This window comes from Mustela nigripes, chromosome 1 (genome assembly GCF_022355385.1).
Source record: "Mustela nigripes isolate SB6536 chromosome 1, MUSNIG.SB6536, whole genome shotgun sequence".
Taxonomy (NCBI): Eukaryota; Metazoa; Chordata; class Mammalia; order Carnivora; family Mustelidae; genus Mustela; species Mustela nigripes.
In genome coordinates, this window is record NC_081557.1 from 88,722,626 (window position 1) to 88,737,597 (window position 14,972).

General features: G+C 39.8%; 1 protein-coding gene across 4 annotated transcripts in view; it reads right to left on the reverse strand.

The window, feature by feature from the left end:
• TBCEL (tubulin folding cofactor E like) overlaps positions 1–11,442 on the reverse strand; it is a 73,736-nt gene extending 62,294 nt beyond the window's left edge. For all 4 annotated transcript variants that reach the window (XM_059415171.1, XM_059415164.1, XM_059415191.1 and 1 more), the window contains exon 1: positions 11,252–11,442. The gene's annotated coding sequence lies outside the window, so the exon portion shown is untranslated. The remainder of the gene's footprint in view (positions 1–11,251) is intronic.
• Positions 11,443–14,972: the final 3,530 nt, after the last annotated feature.

Below are 14,972 nucleotides of genomic sequence, written 5' to 3' on the forward strand. Positions count from 1 at the left end.
CTATTGCCTAAAATAGTCAGTGGGTGATTCATCAATCACGTGTTGGCATGGCATCATTTTTGTCCCATATGCCATTATAATTTAAATTGTGTACAGTGATGTGACTTTTCACGTGTTTATGTCTCATGGCATTAGACTGTATAGCTCTCGAGGGTAATGTCCATATCCCATAATGCTTCTCTTTATCAATCAAGGGCTGGAATTTTGCATATAATTAGCACTCTGTAAGTTGCTAATCAATGAGTTTTCTAATCATTTTTGAGTGTTTATCAAATGTACTTTACAAAATAAAAAAAAGCAAGTTTATTAATAAGCTGAGATCTGAGTACTTGAGAAAAAAATGCTTCATAGCTACCATTGAAATGCATAATTATGTGTACCTCTCCATGGAGATTCCAAAAATAAGAGATGAAATGATAAAACAATGAATCAGGAGCAGTCAGAAATATTTGCTACCTAGCACAAGTTAAATTATTCTGCAAAAACTACAGCCACAACAAATTTAATACTGATTACTTTAGTATCCACACACTTCACATTTCATACGCAAAAGTCAATGATTTATGCCATACTTCAGAAAAACAGGCACTGTTCAGTAACTAAAGATGAATATATGTGCCTTGCTGGCGAGAATGTAAAATGGCATAGCTACTGTGGAAAACAGTATGGCAGTTCCTCAAAAAATTAAACCTGTAATTACCATATGATCCAGCAATCCTACTTGTGAATATATAAAAAAAGAACTGAAAGCTTGGCCTTGGGAAGATTTGTACACCAATGTTCCTAGCAGCATTATGCACAACAGCCAAAAGATGGAAATGACCTTGCTATCCATAGATGGATGATCGAATAAGGAAAATGTGGTCTATCCACACGATGGAATATTATTCAGCTTTGAAAAGGAAGGAAATTGTGACACATGAATGAACTTTGAAGACAATGTTAACTGAAAGAAACCAGACAGAAAAGGACAAATACCATATGGTTAAAGCTTATAGGAGTTATCTGTGGAGTAGCCAAATTCATAGAGGCAAAAAGTAGAATGATGGTTGCCAGGGGCCGAGGAAGGGGATGGGGAACGAAGAGTTGCTGATTCATGGGGACAGATTCATGGGGACAGTCTGGGAACATGAAAAAGTTCTGGAGATTGATGGCGCCATGAATGTGCTTCATGCCATCAAACTATATACAGTTAAAAATGGTTAAAACAGTACATTTTATGTTATATTTTACATATATATGAAATATATATTCATATGTTCATTTCATTTCATTCATTTCATATCTAATATTTAAATACTAATATTTATTAATATTAATATATTAAGTATATAAATATTTCATATATGATATTGCATATATATGAAATAATAAAACATTTCAAAAAATTAAGAAATAAAATATATGCTGTGTATATAAAAAAAGATGAACAGCCAAAGTTTCTGGATATTATTCTCTTGGCACACTTATCAAATTAACACCAACAATGCACTTAAGAATCTTAAATGGTGAGTAAAGAATAAACTAGCCAAGTCTCAATAAATGCATTTTGTGAGAGGTTTGATTGATAAAGTATACAATCTTCATTTATCTTTCTTGGGCTCCTTTACTGATGTTCACATGGAGAAATATCACCAACGGATGAGGATTTAATAGAGTTGACATTTTAAAAACCTCTAAAGGGCACTTGCCTTTAAAAAACTTATGCCTTAAGTTACTAAGAGTGCCTATGAGAAAATATGATCCTCACACAAAAGTCACAGTAATAAGGGTTTAATAATTTACATTTGTTTTCAGTATTTTAAGGGTTGCAATTCTTTCCTAAAATTCATTTACCTGTGAACTAAATAACAATACTGAGATTATAAATAAAAACATTCTCTAGCAAGAAGTGTTTTTTTATTGAGATAATGGCATTTGGCGATCAGAACTTTGTATCTGAGAGATCCATTGCATTAAAGTTATTCTCTTAAAATAAAATGTTATAAAACATGTGTAAGCATGAGAGGAAAAAAGGTGCTAAAGGTAATGGTCTCCTGAAAGACTGCTTCTAACAAGATTTCATAGTTTAGTCAAGCATCATTATTAAAGCATTGTTTGCAAATTCGCCCACTCCATAAAATTCGTTTGTAACCCCCAAATCAGTATTTGCAGCATGTTCCCAGTCATTTGTAGATACTAATCTGAGGTGCACGATTCCTGCTGAGATATAACAGGCCAGCACTCTGCATCCTGCATCAGCTCTTGCATTGCAAACAAATTGTAAACTTTCATTGTAAACTCACATTGTAAACTTTCCGTGATTTAGTGCCATGGTTTTCACATCTTTGTGTGATTTTGGTTGGTGGTTTCACTATTGAAAATGGCTCCAAAGTGAACTGTGGAAGTGCTGCCTAGTCTTACACACAAGAAGCTGTGGTATGCCTTATGTTAGATAAGATTTACTGTGGCATGAATTATCAGTGCCATCCACTCTGAATTCAAAGTTATTAACTCAACCATATATACTGAATAACGTGTCTTTAAAGAGACACACACAAAACAAGGTTATGTAGTGATCAGTTGACAAAAATGTTATGACCACAAGCTGGCAGGAACCAATCCCCGTATCTCCCATAGGAGCAACGGGTCCATATTCACTCATTCAGTTTTCACAGCAACTTTGCATGACTACCATAAATAACAAGAACCAAGAACCGACAGAACTGACTGTATTTTGTTAAACAATGGGGTGGGGGATATCAATGGAATAGAAAAGACAGCACACAAATAGGCCCATGTGAATATGGCAGGAAATGGCAAAGACATCAGTAGGTCAAAGTTAAACTTCAGTAACTGGTCTTGGGACAAGTGATTATCAATGTGGGAAAAGGAAAATGAATCCTTACCTCAAAACACAGAAAAAGACACAACTGCCGATAAAATGCCAAAGTCAAACTTGACTTTGAGAAGAGAAGTTATTTTTTTCTAACAGGAGAAGAGCTTTAAGATTTTGATTTAGGGAAATACTTCATAAACAAAACAAAAAGAATCCATTAAGGAAAAATCAACCAGAAAAATAAACTTTTGATCATCAAAAGACATTAAACATAAAACACTAAAACTCAGAAATGGGGAAAAGATGCTCCCAACACATGTAACTAATATGGAGAACTCCTAAAAATAATAAGAAATAGGCAAACAATCCAACAGAAAAATGATAAGACATGAACAGTATTTAACAGAAGATAAAATTCAAATGACTAATATATGTAAAAGATGTTCAAGTTTAATAATATTCAGAAATGAAGATGAAAATCTTAGTAAAATACTATTTTATATAAATCAGCAAGACTTAAAAACTCTGATGATACCAAAGTGTCTGAGAGGTTGTAGAGCAGAAACTCACTGGTAGTGGGAGTAAAAATAACTTGATAAAAACTGGTATGAACACCTTGGAAAACATTGTATCACTGTCTACTGAAGCTGAAGATGCATATACCCTGTAATATAGCAATTCTACTTCTCACTGTAAAATCTATAAGAACTCGTGACCAGGAAACAAACACAAGAATGCCCACAACAAAAATACTGTGTGAATTTTTGAAAAATCCTGGCCCAAAAAAGGCCCTTATATCCAAGAACAGGTAATGGGATAAATTACATTATATTCATAAACAAAATGTTACACAGCAATGGAAATTAACAACTGATAGTTCTCAATGGCTTTCTCATCAAAATGAATGACTTTTAAAATCAAGAAATTGAAGACACAAATACATGGAAACCTATTCCATGCTCATGGATTGGAAGAATTCATATTGTTAAAATGTCCACATCACTCAAAGTAATACAGATTCAATGCAATACTTATCAAAATTCCAATGGCATACTTCACAGAACTAGAACAAGCCATTCTAAAATTTATATAGAACTATAAAAAACCTGGAACAGCCAAAGCAATCTTGAGGAAAGAAGAAAGCTGGAAGCATCAAGCTACCTGATTTCAAACTAGACTACAAAGCTACAACAATCAAAACAGTATGGTAGAGATAAAGGGGATTAATAGTACTTGTGTTGATGAGCACCAAGAAATGTACAGAATTATAAAATCACCATACTGTACGTTTGAAACTATTATAACACTGTACATTAATTATACTTTTTTTTTTAAGTGTGGTATTGGTACAAAAACAGACACACAGATCAATGGGACGGAACGGAGAGTGAAGAAATAAATCCACACATAATTAATCTACAACAAAGGAGTGTACAATAGAAGACAGTCTTCAACAAATGATGTTGGGAAAACTGAACAGCCACATGCAAAAGAATTAAACTATATCACTATCTCACACCATACACAAAATTAACTCAAAATGAATTAAAGCCTTGAATGTGAGATCTGAAACCATAAAATTCCTAGATGAAAGCACAGGTGGTAAGCTCCTTGACATCAGTCTTAGCAATGTCTTTGTGGGTCTGACTCCAAAGACAAGGGAAACAAAACAAAAATAAACAAATGGGACTATGTCAAACTAATGTGCTTATGCACAGCGAAGGAAACCATCATCAAAATAAAGAGGCAATCTACTGAGTGGGAAAAGATATTTGCAAGCCACATATCTGATAAGGGGTTAATACCCAAAATATACAAAGAACTCATACAACTTAACAACAACAACAAAAATCCAAACAACCCGATTAAAAAATGGGAGGCGGATCAAAATAAATATTTCTCCAAAAAAGACATACATATGACCAATACGCACATGAATGCTTACAATCACTATTAGGGAAATGCAAATCAAAACCCACAATGAGATATCATTTAACACCTGTTAAAATGGCTATTATCAATAAGAAAAGAAAAAAGTGTTGGCTAGGATGTGGAGAAAAGGGAACACTTGTATACTGGTGGGATTGTAAACTGGCACAGCCACTGTGGAAAACAGTATGGAGATTCTGAACAATATTAAGAATAGAACCATCATTTGACCCAGCATCTCACTTTTGGGTATTTATTCCAAGAATACAAAAACACTATTTCAAAAAGATGTATGTACCCTTATGTTCGCTACAGCGTTATTTACAACAGCCAAGATAAGGAAACCTAAGTGTCCATTGATAGATAAATGCATAAAGATGATGAGGTATACTTATACAATGGAATAGTACTTAGCATAAAAAAGAATGACATCTTGCCATCTGCAACAACATGGATAGACCTTAAGGGTATTACACTAAGTGAAATAAGTCAGACAAGTGGAATCTAAAAAACAAAACAAATCAACAACAAACAAAATACAAAAAAAATAAACTCATAGATACAGAGGACAGAATGATGGTTATTGGAGGGGAAGGGTGGGGAATGAAGTGAAAAAGTGAAGGAGGTCAACTGATTGGTGATGGATGGCTGCTAGACTTCCAGTCGTGACCACTCTGTCGTGTATGCAGATGTGAATCATAAGGCTATATACCTGAAACTTCCTTTAAAAACAAACAAACAGGGCGCCGGGGTGGCTCAGTGGGTTAAGCCGCTGCCTTCGGCTCAGGTCATGATCTCAGGGTCCTGGGATCAAGTCCCATATCGGGCTCTCTGCTCAGCAGGGAGCCTGCTTCCCTCTCTCTCTCTCTGCCTGCCTCTATGCCTACTTGTAATCTCTGTCTGTCAAATAAATAAATAAAATATTTAAAAAAAATAAACAAAAAATAAAAACAAACAAACAAAAAACAAAACAAAAAAAACACTGTTGAAAGGATAATCACAAAAATATATATATAGTACAATTCCACTTCAAATTCAAAAACAGCATATCGGGGCGCCTGGATGGCTCAGTGGGTTAAGCCGCTGCCTTCGGCTCAGGTCGTGATCTCAGGGTCCTGGGATCGAGTCCCGCATCGGGCTCTCTGCTCAGCAGGGAGCCTGCTTCCTCCTCTCTCTCTCTGCCTGCCTCTCTGCCTACTTGTCAAATAAATAAATAAAATCTTTAAAAAAAAAAAACAGCATATCAATCACCATATTGTTTAGGGTCACATACATATGTAATACAAACTATAAGGAAAAGTCAGAGTAACACACACAAAATTCAGGGTTGTGGCATCCTTGGAGGGTGAGCATGTATTATCGGGGATTGGCACACAGAGGGCAGAAACAGAACTCTCAATCCCCTCTTCCAACCTGCTCTTCCTCCACCAGTTCCCACCTTTGGAGCTATATTTGATCTCTCTCTTCCTCTCACACCCCCATGTAATTCATCAGCGAGGTTTGTCAACAGTACCTCCCAAACACCCCAATTCTGCCCAATTCTTTTTGTCTCCATTACTTTACTTTACTCTGGTAAAGTACTTTACTCTGGTACTCTGCATCAACCGCTCACTGGGACTGCTGCAATAGCTCCCTTCCCTGTCTCTCACGACTACACCACCATTCTCCACAACGAAGCCAAGTGATCTTTAAGTCAAATCACATCCTCTAAGTTCTCCAAAGGCCTCCCTTCACACTTAGAATGAAACCTAATCTCTATCCTGGTCTTCAGGCCTCCCTCCAATCTGTTCTCTGCTCACCTCTCTGCCCTTCCCTCCTCCCACCCACTAGGTTTCAGCCAGCATGGCTTTCTACTTCTCAAAACTGCCAAGCTGATTTCCTCATAAGGCATTCGCACAGGACTGCCTTTTACCTGGCTCTTGGTTTTGCTGTCTTCATCTCAGCATCCAAGCCTCAAATTTAAACACAAATGTTACCTTGTCAATGAGGCTGCCTTTAACCAACCCATCAAAGCTAGCTTCACTGCTACCATCAATCACTTACTACTCCAGCCTCTCTCACTCTTTATAGCACTTCCCACTGTACATTAATTGAGAGCTTCGGTCCCCTTCCACCAGAACCTTAAGTCACACAAGGGTAGAGATCTGTCAGTCCAGCTCTGTGTTACATGCAGGACTATCTGGCACAGGACAACAAATATTCACTGAATGAAGGGTGAATTTTACTTTGATGTCGTATGTTCTGGCAGTGAAAGAAAAATCAAGTATACTGGTGATAAGTATGACAGAATTGAAAGAGAAATTTTGAAAATCACTGGAAAAGCATTAATCGCAGAAGAACTTAAAAGTATCCTTTTCTTAACAGAGCTAGTAATAGATCACATTCCTAAGAGCCGTTAATGAATTATTAGTAAAAGTTTCACACAGTCATAGTCTGGAATTTTAGAAGTGTGTCATCTTGCTCAAATCTGTTTTTAGAAGAGCATGGTGCTTCAGTTCAGCCTAAGTTCAGATCTGCACTGGAATTTGAACAAGTTACTTACCTCTTCATGCTGTTTTCTCATTTGTAAAATAAAACTATTAATAGCTACTCTGTAGTCATTAGAGTCACTGTGAAGATGAAATGATGTGTTTAAAGAATCTAGTTGCATCCGGCATGAAGTAGTCAACAAATTGTCATTAAGATTATTATGAGTGCTGAGAATAGGGAAGTCCTGATGAATGGAACAGCTCAAAAACTGTGTACCCACTGTAATGTAAAGCATCATGCTAGGTAAGTAATTCTCAAATTTTACTGTAGAAGACCTCCACCTAAGCAAATCCCAAGATTCTGATTTAGTAAGTCGAGGGTGGCATTTTCAGAGAACTGCAATTTTCACCAAAATTCCATCAATTCTGATTCACTTGGTCCATGAACTCCGATAAATCCTGTGCTAGGTGTCCTAAAGATTAGCGGTTCTTTGAGCTTCCTGTCCTCTATGAATTTACAATCTAAAAGAGGTAAAAACAACATATATAAATAACACAAAGCAATGTAGGAAAAGTAGTGTAGACAGGACTGGAAAGAAAGACTTCAAAGAAGGGTCATCAGTAATAAAATGATGAGTAGGAATTCATGATGAACACATTTCCCAGAATTTCAGGAATAATGTTACAAAAGAAAGTACACTGAGCAGACAGCTTGGCAGGAACAGAGGATCTGATCTTAGGATGGAAAGACAATGTCAGGGAAAAAAAACAAACAGAGGCTCTAGAATACCATCAATGTCAACCTCAACAGTATGGGCTTTATTCTGTGCTGGCACTAGGAAGTTAGTGGTTTTTGAGTAGAGAAATGATAAATTAGGGTACTGTTCTTTGGAAAAGTACTCTTGATGAAGCTATGCAAGATCAAGTAGAATGAGAGTAACAGACAATGGCAGTAGTGAGGCTGTCAGCACTCTAATCTCAAAGAAATGAGAGTCAGGAGAAGGTAATAAAAAAGATTAAAAAGGAAGGAACGGTAACTCTGAATGACTCACTGCATGTAGGGCAAAGGCAACAATCACAGCTAGCTGACTGCTTCACTCCTCAAGTCCAAACTGTAGCACTGTCAGTTTCTTGTTACTTTCTAGAACTTTTTCTTATATAGCTAATTAGCCTAAGTATATAAAGAGTTCACTTGCTTAAAACAGAGCCCACAATTAAGAGGTCAGTAAATAGGCCTCTGACTAGCCAAAATACATGTCACATAGTTCACACACTAAAAGTACTTGTGTATATATAATAAACATAAATACATATACAATAGAATATTAGAGCTGCACAATCGTATTTTACACAAAGTTCTAACAAATGTAAGCAACTAACTTCCAAACCCACAGCAGTTTGGAAGCAAAAATTAAAGGAAAAGAACCTTTTTTAGGACATACCTAAGAGTCTGAGGTTCAAGAAAAAAAAAATGAAAACTATAAAAAAGCACACACAATCACTCAGGTTAAGTTCTCCACAACTGTTTATTGACAGGTACACATGATTCCCAGAAAAACGAAATTAATGAGATTCTTCCTTCATGTTCTAAGCAACTACCACAAAAAGAACGCTTTTAAACATTCTTTAAAACTAAAAATTTCAAAACAAATATTCACCTGATAAAAAGATAATTTTTAAAGGATGGCTGATACATGCCAACCCAGACCCTCTCACCAGTACCCAAGATACAGTCAATAAGTAAATAATTTACAACACACAGAGTTTGAAGATGATTAAAAATGCTTTTGTAAGGCATCTCACCAAGAATATGGCCCCCAAAATGAAGTTTAATTGGGCAATTCTTTCCTGATGGCTATGACCTGGAATTCCATGTCCCAAATAATATGAAGGCATCATCAACAAGAATTAACACCAATAAACTGGTCTTAAACACATACCCTGTAAATGTACCTACTGAACTCAGGCAACATTACTTGACACAACATCATGTAATAATAAGCTCAATGACGACCTTTAAAAAAACTTTTAACCATAGCAACTCATGAAGGTCTCCCACTTCGTTCACCAATACTTGTTAATGTTTATAATATGGTTCATATAAAGACCTCATCTATTTTACAAACAGATGAAAACATCATGGCAGGGGGAATTAGATGTTGACTGACTCAAAGTTACACTTAGGTTTATGATTATGTTTCAAGTATATACTAAAGCCATAAATCTGTATCTTTAATTAAGTAGAATTATTAAACCACGTATTACTGGAGTTAGAAGGATTTAGGTTTCAGCTTGAGAGTTTTTAAATAGGAGAAAAGCAAATCAGTGTATATTTACAATACTGTAACATTAAAATTACCTTAAGTAGATTGTGGGATAAATCAACTAAACTGAATTAGGCTTCTCATTTTCTTTCACATGGCAAAGGACAGAGAAAATTAAAGCATACACTTCAAAAATGTCATAAAATGATCAGGCCACATTAAGATATCAAAGATTAAGATTATGCTCCAAAACACCAAATCTGCTATGTTATAAATATATGTAAACAAATGAAGCAGTCAATTGCATCCCCACCCAAACCCATCTCCTAATCATCCTGGCTCCCTAGAATCATAACATGAGGACACTAACTGAAGCCAAAGAAATGTGCCTAGGAAACGGTGTCTTTCAAAGTGCAACCTGTGACCCACAAATCAATTCAGTGGATTTCAGTCAGCATTTTTAATGGAAGAGAATGGAACGTAATAGAAATTACCAGAATGCATCACATGTAATAAGGGTAAACAGTGCTGTGTGAAACTTTTCATTCATATAAAGGTATGTACTAGACCATAATGTAAAAAGTACCTCTTAATATGGGGCATGATTTAAAAAAAAAAAAAGTTTGAAAGCTCTTACCCTAGAGATCTAGTTCTAATGTCTGAGGACCCAAAGGCTGTTTTCATTAGTCCAACACCTGCATGTAATATCTTTGCTCAAGATGGCCTCTTGGAAACCAATTTAAGACCTCCAGGGCAGCGTAAAAAGAAAGGGGTCAGCCCCAGCTAAGCCTGTGTCCGGACCTAAAAGGGTTGCTAACTTCCTGGCAAACAACAGCCCTAGGCGGTGCCTACAAGCTCTGAGTAACTTAGCAACCTTCAGACTAGAGCTCCTCCTTTCTCCACTGGCTGTCAACAGTTCAATTCTTCCAACCAACTTTTCCTAACTACAATTTCTAAAATCACTGTGTCAAGAGAAGACAGTATGAAATTTCTTCTCGCTTCATCAATTCCCAGAATGTCTCCCTAGGAGAGGATCTAGAACTCTGTACTCCCCACTCTCAACAAAGAATGAAGCTCCACACAGACCCCTACACTGCCCCCTTCCCAAACCCCAGGACAGGGTTCTCTCCTCCTAGGCCCCACCTTACTCCAATCCCCTCACTCTCAGCATCTCCCAACTCGAGGGCCAAACGATTCTCCCGAAAGCCCAATCCCGTCTTAAACTACCGCACCCTCTCATCAGCCCCTAGAAGGAGCAGGCCTAGTGTCCCAGGAGCCTGGAAATGCCCACCAGCTCCATTCCCCACCAAACCTCCCTGGGGACATGGCCTCTGCTTCCCCTCCCCCACTCTGGATACAGTAGTTCAGAGACAAAGTTTTCTATTTCCCCAGCGGCCCCAGACTCCTGTCCACCTCCTACCACCCAGGGAAATCTTTCCATCCCCCACGCCCCGGGGCTTGGTGAGAAGCCGGGATTCTCCCAGGGACTCAGGCTCCCGCCTCACCCCGCCCCCGCCCGGCCCTCCGCCTGCTCCCAACCCAGGGCCCTCCCCACGCCTCCCCAGCCAGGCCAGGCCCCATCCTCCCTCCCGCCGCGGGCAGGTGGCCCCTTCCTCCCCTCCTCCCAGGCAGGCCTCGTCCCGCTCCGAGTGTTTCCCCGCGCTTCCCCACACTGCGCCCCAGCAGGAACGGCCCTCCGCGCCTCGGCTCCGGAGGGGAGCGCCTGGGGCCTCGAGAAGCCGACGGAGCCGGCGGGCCCGGGCTCCACTCACCCCTCAGCCCGGGAGGCGGGGGAGCTGCTGCGGCGGCTCCTCGGGCTGCGCCTCTCCTCCCCCCTCCCGGCCACCGCCGTTGCCGCCGCTCAGCCTCCGGCCTGGTCCCGGCCGGCCCCGGCCCGGCTCGGCTTCACCTGGTCCCCCACTCTGGCCGCCGGAGCCCAGTGTCCTGCATTGACCCGGAAGCAGCTTTCACGGCCCAACAACAACACGTGACCCTGCCGCACGTGTCACGTCCGCTGCGTGGATGGGAGGGGGCGCCGGGGGAGCGGTCCTCCCCCACCAAGCTCGGGTTGCCATAGCAACGGGGAGGCCTCGGTGGGCCTGGTGGTCGCCTCGAACGCGCTGCATCAGCTCTTCCTCTTGGCCGTACTGAGGGGGACACCCTAGGTGCCAAGGAGGAGTAAATTGTCTCATCAGAGTGAGGTAGGGACGGGTCAGAGCAGAGCCTGGGCGGCCGAGAGGCTGCGGCTTTACAGAAGGGAGCACTGGGCTGAACCTTTCCAGACTTCCCTGGAATCGTGTCTTGGCTCTGTCACTAATTTTCTGTATGACCCTGATTAACGCATTGCTTGCCCCTGGCTTCAGTTTCCTCACCGGGCAGCTCTAGGCTGTCATCTAATAAAATCCCAAGATGCTTTTGCCTGAGAATGTGCTAGCACTCTGACCTTTATTCCGTGGCCCCTTTGCAAGGCCTGTGGCATCCTGAGACTTCGGGGCCCCCGCACCAGGGGAGTAACACCAGTTCGCAGGCACTGAACATCTTCTAGGTACTAGGCACTGTACATAGCCTATTTCCAATTTTAACAACCTGCAAAAGTAAGCATTTTGTAGAATTGAAAGCTGAAGCTCACAGAGGTTGGGTGATCTGCCCACGACCACCCAGTGAGTAAAAGTGGTCAGGCTGAGATTTGAATCCAGGTCAGTCTGGCTCCAGACTAAAGTTCGTGCTCTTTTGCATTAGGACACACTATGGCTCTAACTACATATACATTATATGTGACCGCTGGGCGGTGATTGCTTATGTATTTATTTGTCCATTTCTTTGGCAGGAACATAATGGAACAGGGGTGGTGTTGGCTGATCCTGAAGAGAGTTCAGCCTTGTCTGGATATGTCAGCGGCAGTGCTAGGAATTGGAAAGGTGTATGTGCTACAGACATAAGGGTGTGTGCTTTTATGTGGTGTGTGTCAGGGAACTGGTGAGGAGTCGTGATAGGCATGCACGTGTCTATATTGGTTCCTAGAGCCAGGGAAACAAAATTCTTTAAGGGGGACTCAGTGGTAGCTTATCACCATCGCCCCCAGGGATTTACTCATCCTCAGTGTGTTTTGTCTTACCCCATAGGTAGAGCTTAGAGAAGTGAGAGTTGTTGTTGTTTGTTTAATTTATTTATTTAGAGAGAGAGAGCAGGGGGAGGGGCAAAGGGAAAGAAACTTAAGAAGACTCCCCACTGAGTTCAGATTCCAAAAGCAGATCCTGAGATCATGACCTGAGCCAAAATCAAGAATCAGATGCTCAACCAACTGAGCCACTCAGGCAGGCGCCTCTCCAAAAGCGCTGGTCAAAGAAAAAGCTTAGAGGATCAAGGCAAGGGTGAGGAAAGCAGTGTGGCTTAAGTTGTTGAGGTGGGGACCTTCCTCCTTCTGCAGAGAACAGAGCAGTACCCTCAAAGTACCCTCAGTAGCAAGGACCGGAGAAGAACAAAGGGATAGGTGCACAGAGAAGGGACAAGGTTGATGCTGGGTGGCTATTTTGTTGATAGACTTCCTTGTAAGCTCATGTATCCCAGGACACCCTGAAATACCCAGGAGGCTAGATGTCCTGTGAGCAACTAGAAAAAGGCAAGAAGTGTGGATCACTGGTAGACAAATGTATAGAAATACATATATGAGTATGGTCTGTGGGTGTGATTAGTCACATACGTCTTTGTTTCTTTGAGATATCCTCGAGTCATTTTGCTTTGGTTCCCATCTTTCTCCTTATAGAGCAAACTCCTGAAGACAAGATCAATTTCTCCACCCTTCTCCTGTCTTTCCCCATAAGAAGGCCAAAATTATGTTTCTAAGACTCCTATCTGATCATGTTATTTTCCGGAACTTAAAAATCCTTCTGTGACTTCTCGGGTAAAGTCACAATGATTAACATGTTCCTCAAGGCTTTCCATGGTCTGGAACCCTGCTGACTTCCCCAATCTCATCTCTTGTCCTTTTATCCTCTTTCAGCTTTATTACCCTCTATTCAACCTGGTAGCCACTAGCCACATGTGGCTATTTAAATTTAAATTAATTAAAATTAAATTAAATTAAAATTGCATTCCCCAAGTTATATGACACTAGTCACATTTCAAGTGCTCAGTAGCCCTATGTAACTAGTGGCTATCTTATTGGACACTGCTGATACAGAATATTTTTATTATAGCAAGTTCTTTGGGCAGTGCTGCTCTATACTCTCTATACCTCATACATGATATATTCTATGGGAATTCGCTTAGCTAAGCCTTTTGCTTGAAACATTCTTCCCCCACCTCCTTAAATCTGAAAATTCTACACAATGCTTTTTTTGTTGTCTCCTTGATAAGCATATAAGCCTCAAAGAAGGCAAGAGCTAGGTCTATCTTGTTCCCCATTGATTCTCCATTGTCTTTTATTGTCATGCTGATGAATCACAGATCTGTACCCCTGAAACAAAAAATACATTATATGTTAATTTAAAAAAAAAAAAAAAACACCTTTTCCCTGGGACAAAAATGGGCACGTAAAACAATTTTTTTTTTTGAGAAAATAAATATAGTATTACAGTTTAAAAAAAAAAAGGATTGTCATGTAGAGGGAGAGAGGAAATGTTGAACTAAAGTGAGAGGCAGTAATAGAAAGGCAAATTCCTGGTCTGGTCATTTTCTTTTAGAAATTGTTGATAATTCCATTGTTTTGCCCTAGAAGCAGCAATTTTATCTGGTTCAACCTAATAGTAAGGAAGAACTCTGGAAGAATTGGAGATGCTTTAGTTGATTCTAACGAGTTCCCTGTCACTGGGATAGGTTAAGCCAAAGCAGACTCTGTTGGAACAATGTGTGAATATTTCCTGGATTGGGTAGACTGCTTGATTGGTCTGATTCTAAGAATCTAAATCAGTGTTTCTCGAGCAGAGTCTTTAATTCAAGGGTTGAGTATGCCATAATGACAATCACAGCTAGCCAAAGTCTAAGAATCAGATCTGCTCAAGATATTTCACGTAGATTATATCCTTAATCCTCACAGTGATCATATGAAGTCCATTTGGATTTACTACTGAGACTCAGGTTAAGCAATATACCCAGAACATACAGCTAGTAAATGGCAGAGGCTGAATTCATATTTAGGTCAGTATGAAGCCGAGCTCATAATCACCCTGTAATTAAGGGATAGAGTTCTGTCATGAAGTTTCAGTCGTATATTGGCACATCCTTTTAAAGTAACAAATGCTGGTTTTTATAATGAACATATTCCTTACACTTAGGTGGTTTGGGGAAAACAAAGATGAATAAGGCATGGTTCCTACAGTGTCGTTGGGAAGGTAATGCATATACTCAAATAACAGTGATGTAGAACAATTAATCGTATATTATTTGAAAAGAGGGAGTCATCTTAGCTGAAGGCATCTCTCAAGTAAGCAATAGGATGAGGACAGAATTCTGGGAGAATTCAATCATATATCTGAGAATTATATGTGAACAACA